The sequence below is a fragment of the Erinaceus europaeus genome, chromosome 3, assembly GCF_950295315.1.
Source record: "Erinaceus europaeus chromosome 3, mEriEur2.1, whole genome shotgun sequence".
In the NCBI taxonomy this organism is placed as follows: Eukaryota; Metazoa; Chordata; class Mammalia; order Eulipotyphla; family Erinaceidae; genus Erinaceus; species Erinaceus europaeus.
The window spans coordinates 156,269,541-156,275,528 of record NC_080164.1 but is presented as its reverse complement, the minus strand read 5'-3'; the positions used below and the strand labels follow the sequence as shown (position 1 = coordinate 156,275,528).

General features: G+C 43.5%; 1 non-coding gene across 1 annotated transcript; it reads right to left on the bottom strand.

Annotated features, from left to right (window-relative positions):
* Nucleotides 1–4,182: 4,182 nt before the first annotated feature.
* Nucleotides 4,183–4,288, bottom strand: LOC132537835 (U6 spliceosomal RNA). Its single transcript, XR_009549260.1, has one exon. It is a non-coding gene; the product is annotated as a U6 spliceosomal RNA (small nuclear RNA).
* Between the last annotated feature and the right edge of the window lie 1,700 nt (nucleotides 4,289–5,988).

The following is a 5,988-nucleotide window of genomic DNA, read 5'->3' as shown; positions in this document are numbered from 1 at the left end:
GCCCATCTAAAGCAGAACTGCAGAAAGCCATCCCATTCTCCTCTCTCTTCCATATCTCATGAGTCTGGAAGCTGTAGTGTCCATCTCTTTGCTATTCCCTGTATCCATCCTCACATAACCTATTTCATTTCCTCCATCATCTTTAAGCAGAACAACTGGAGAAATCATACCTCTTGTTTCAGGCCCATTCAAATTTATCTTTATGCGGTTGCACAAGAGTTGCATTGAAAAAACAAACAGAACTATGGCACCATGTTTGAAACTACTCAAAGGCTCTGCTTTGCACATAAGGTGATGCAAATGCCTCTGCGTGGTGCAGAAGTTTAGCCGTACTGTTTGCCCTCTCTCTCTCTCTCTGCATTTTCTTTCTCCAATTATTTGAACTGCAGATGGTCCCCAATTTGCAATGGTTCAATTAAGAAATTTTCAACTTTCCAATGGTGTGAAAAAATTGACAGAAATTCAGTAGGAACCTCAGTGGATTACTGTCTCATGACAGTAGACAGTGGCCAGATTCTCCCAATCAGCATTAGTGATACATTCAATTTGTGCTGAATTTATTGGGACTGAAAACCATCCTGAGCCCAGGAAGCTATGTATTCAGTTTCTGAAACCCGCAGCACTGTTCCATGTCTTCAAGCTCATAGCAAAGACATTTGGAGTAGCCATGTGTTCCTGTACGTTTTGCAATCTCCTGGGTTGTATGTTCATTGTATCGCGTGTGCTGTAAATAGATATGACATGCATAGCCTCTGAGCTGAAGCACTTAAGGACCCTCCTTTCACCCCCTCACTGTTTGTTTCCCTCAGGGATAATGTGGACACCACATGTGCCAGATGGTACAGATAAAAGAGGGCATGGACCCCTCAGTAACCAAAGTAGAGTTCTGTGCTGCCTGACCAGCCACCAAACCTGCTGACCAGCATTGCTCATGTGCTACCAAACTCATGTGCTTAAGCTCCTAAGGCATGGGGGTCACTTCGTCACCACAGTGTAACTTAGGCTTTCTTGATTTATACAGGGCTTTTGTACAAGCTGTTTCTTCTGTCTGCCCTGCTCCCCTTCTGATGCCTGGGAAAGTACTACTGACCCTTCCAGCCATCTCTTCTGTGAAACATACCAGGGTCATGACCAAGTAAAGTTAGTTACTCTCCCCTGTGTTCCCACAGCACCTGGTATCTAATGCTGACATGATTCTGATCACCTTTTACTATGCAGTCTACCAATCATAGGCTCCTGTATGGTGAGGGCCTTGAGCAGAGACTGTGTGTCATTCAGCCAGCAAGTCTGTCTCTGTAGCACCACCTCACTGTGTGACTGGCGTATAGAGGGAACTTAATCCAGTAATAAGTGTAATCTGTACAGACTTCTCGGGAGGGGTGTTGGAAAGGCTTGAAGAACAGAGAAACACTATGGGGACCTCTATGACTCAAAGACGCCAGGCATCAATGATCCCAATTCTGAACTTCTGTCCGGTTCAGAGTGGAACTGACTTCTAAAAAGGGGCTTGAGTTGTGAAAGGATTATGAACAGCAAAGTAACCAGGCAGGCATCAAGGAACATGAAGGTTTTTTTTTTTTAATTTTTTATTTATAAAAAGGAAACATTGGAGAGGAGAAGAAGGATACAACTCCACACAATTCTCACCACCAGAACTCTGTATCCCATATCCTTCCCTGATAGCTTTCCTATTCTTTATCCTTCTGGGAGTATGGACCCAAGGTCATTGTGGGATGCAGAAAGTGGAAGGTCTGGCTTCTGTATTTGCTTCCCTGCTGAACATGGGCATTGACAGGTTGATCCATACTCCCAGCCAGTCTCTCTTTCTTCCTAGTGAGGAAGGGCTCTGGGGAAGCTCCAGGACACATTGTTGGGGTTGTCTGTCCAGGGAAGTCTGGTTGGTCAGCGTCATGCTAGCATCTGGCACTTGGTGGTTGAAAAGAGAGTTAACATACAGAGCCAAACAAATTGTTGACCAATCATGGACATAAAGGCTGTAACAGTGCAGATGAAGAGTTGGGGGGTCTTCTATTTTGTAGATAGCTAGTAGGCATATTTTAGTTATTTTCCAAAGGGCCTGTGTCTATACTAGTTGTTTTTCTTTTTCTTTTTTCCCCTGAGCCTGAAATCTGATATGCAGGTGGATGGATCCAAGTTATTGTCTGGGGAGATGATGTCATAGCTGGAAGAAGGACCAGAAAGCTGGATCATAGAAGAGAGTAGCTCTCTACTATATGAGAAAGGGGTATAAATATTGTTGACTATAAACCCCATTGATTTGATCTAATCTGGGGCCCATATTCAGCTTAGGAGCCTATGTGACCGCTGTATCCCTGTAGATCTGAGCTCACATTCTGTGGTCATGAGTAGGAACATTCCAAGCTGCCCAAATATCAGGACCCATCTTCCTCAGGTGTAGCATGGAGTATGTTGTCCATCCTCCCTTTGGAGGATGGAACATTCTCTACCATTGTTGATCCAGGTTGAGGGCAAGGTCCTATGGGGGCCCACAAAGGAGTCTGTTGTGTAGTTCCTGATGGAAATGACTGGTAACAATGGAGAGAGGGATTTATTTGAGGTCTAGGCCCATCATGTCTGTTTGGGAATCTCAGGACTCCCCGATTAGGGCCCCAGCTGATGGGGTGGCCTGATAGTGATTAAAGAGTCATCATTAAAGTATGCCAGTCTCTTGCCCTTATTCAGTATTTGTAGTCCTTGCTTTGATAAGGTTATCTTTGGAGTGAGTGAGAGAAGTATAATAGGAAGTAGGTGAGGAGGGTATGTAAGTCTAAGTAGACATTATTTCATTATGAATTTGATACTGACTCACTACAGACTATTGTGTTCTTTTGCTTTCAGGTATATATTTTGTCCTAATTTATGGATACATGTGAACATATGCTTTATCTCACAGGACCTGGTCTATATCTAGGTTTTAGAACTTTGTTAGGAAGTGAACCACCTGGAATGGAATTAGAGAATACTATGAAAGGAAAGGTCTCACCTGAGTAATGAGGGTGAAGGGTTGACTTTCCATGCTTGATGTCTCTGGACACAGTCTGAAGTGAAGCATGCTGAGGTGGTACTTGTTACGTTGAGTAGGTTGGGATTGGCAGATGCAATATCATTTGGTATGAATTGAGAGAAGCATGCAGGAAAGTGAGTCCCACCTTAGAGGTTCCAGGACTGGGAGAAATATAGGCTTTATAGAGGAAGCAGGAGGTTTCTGCTGTCTTAGGGTTTAAGAAGGCAATAGATAGTTTTTGCAGTAATCACATTATTTGACAATTGGGTTAACTTCGAAATATCCCTTTGTTAGTATTTGCTGTATCATACACAACATCACCATAATTTATGTCCTTTGACATTATTTGTATATAGCTGAGCCACAGGTTGCTTCTGGAATGTGAAATTTTTAAAAGAAAGTCAAAAAATACTTTTAACTCCAGAGTGAGTACCTGAAGTGGATCCTGTTATTGAGAAACAGAGATTCAGAAAATAGCACTGATGTGTGTGACACAGCCAGAAGGACTATCAGATTAAAATCATGGGTATCATGCCTTCGGCTCTGAGGCCCCAGTTCAATTCCCAGTACCACTATAAACCAAGGCTGAGCAGTGCTCTGGTGCTTTTCTCTCTGTTTCTCTTTCCTACTCTCTCTCTCTCTCCCCCCACTTGGAGAAACAAATAAAATATTTTGAATAAAATAAAATCCTGTGCAACCGGCACCTTGAAAATAGTATGAAGCAGAGACTGTGAACAAGAAAGCAACTCTGTTGATCTGTCTCTCTGTTTGTCTGTCTGTCTGTCTATTGACCATCTACATTCTTACCATCAATCTGCCTTATGAAAGCAGTGGAGACAAACCCAAATTTCTGAGGGTCCCCTATTGCCTCGGTAGTTGTATTTGATAGTGGCAGAATTCCTCTCTCTTCACTGATGACCTAAGCTGACTGTTATATTTAGGTAAAAACAATTAAATAAACAAACAGTAACAAAACACTTCTGAGTTGCCAAGAATTTTGCCTTAATTCAAATCTTAGCTTCCCAGACTCCAAGCAATACTTCAAACTCTGAAATGAATCTAGCTTTCAACTTTCTTTCTTTTTTTTTTTTTTAAGTGATTTATTTGACAAACTTCTGTGGCTTACATTTCAGCATTTCATCAATTTCAAAAAAATTAAAAAAATGGAATGCTTCATGAATTTCGTGTCATCCTTGCACAGGGGCCATACTAATCTTCCCTGTATCATTCCAATTTTAGTATATGTGCTGCTGAAGCGAGCACTAGCTTTAAAATTTCTTCTCTCCCTTGGCTCTGATCTGCCTCTTCCTGGAAGCCTGCCCTGAAACAGGGGTATGATCCTTTTCTCTACTCTTCTGCCTCCTGCTAGCTGCTGTCTCCCTCCCTCCATGCCTGGAATCACGTCTGGAAAGGGGAGAGGGTGGAAGATTGTCCTCACACGGCTGGGTGACTAGGCCCTCAGGGCAGGCAGCTGGGCTCTAGGGGTGGCCTGGCAGCTGATGAAAGCTGGCCTGTCCAGGGTCTCTGCAGAGGCCCCCAGCTGGCCCCCTGGCTCCTGTGGTCCCCTTGATCCAGGCTGAAGGTCTCCATCCCTCTGGGTGGGTGGCCTCATATGACTCCTTCTGCCACTTCTGGGCCTTTGGAGGTATAAAGACTAGTTCCTCTATGCTGAGTTCTGTCCCTGCCTACAGATCCCTCCACACTCCCTAACAGTACACAGTTACTGTCTTTCTCTTGGGAGCCCCCCTCCCCCCCCCCCCCCCCAGCAACTGGCCCTGTCACTCTGTCACCTAGGTAGTATCCATCGCTAACATACTAATGTTACAGCATACAAGTGCTGTACTGTTGCTTTGTGTTGATTATCTCAATGAATTCTCACAGCCTGCTAGAGGGAGGTAAACCAGGCAGGCTGGGTCCATGGTGTTTATTATATTTTATTTTAATGAGAGAGAGAAAAAGATACCAGAGCACTGCTCTGCTCAGTTCTGGTTTATGATGGGGCTGATGATTGAACCTGGGACCTCAGAGTCTTTTGTATGAGAGTCTTTTTGCATAACCATTATGCTGTGTCCCCAGCCTTGTTTGTTTGTTTTTATGTTATGCTGAACCTGAGGTCTCACGCAAACAAGCTACTACTGAGTCACTTCCTTGTGTCCTCCCCCTCTCCCCACCATGGGTATTTTATTCTAAAACATCTGCCTTAGTTTCTTGTCGGGCTGAGCTTGACTGACGGGAGACAGACGACCAGGGACTCATGGTTGAGCTGTACACAGTATCTCTTTATTCATGCAGGACGCAGCGCAATCTATACCAAGCTAGACTAAACTAACAACTAACTAAAACAAACAATGTTGTCTTTATATATACTTCCCAAGTAGGGTGTGAACAGGATGTGATGCAGAGAAGGTGGAGAGAAAAGTGACTGGTGAAAATCAGGGTGTGACAAGGAAAGGATCAGGGTGTGACAAGGAGAGGGGGTGGAGCAGGTGAGAATTCTACCACTAAACCACCAATGCCCTGGAGGGAAGGTGGTGCTTTATGTAAATGTAAAAGTGATTTATGTAAATAGACGGCAGTGGTTATGTAAATAGAATACAGTGGTTATGTAAATAGAATGCAGTGTTAAGCAGGGGGGATTTAAACCAAATGAAACAGAAGGGGTTTTTTAAAAGCAGAATTAGAAGATACCAACAGTTTCTGTCATCAAAAAACACTGCAGGCAAGGCCGGTAGAATAGCTCACTTGGACAGTGTGTTGCTTTAAAGGAAGCTTTAGCACCGTGGTTTCTTTCACTCGTTCAGTCTTTCTACTTCTCTGTCTCTCTAAAACAAAAACAAAGAAATGACCCTCAAACCAGACACTGCAAGCACATTTTATTTGTCATAGATGTTGACTGCAGAAATAGGAAGTGAGAAATTTATGCTTTATCTTGGTTTGACCATGAACTCATGAGGAATCTCAGG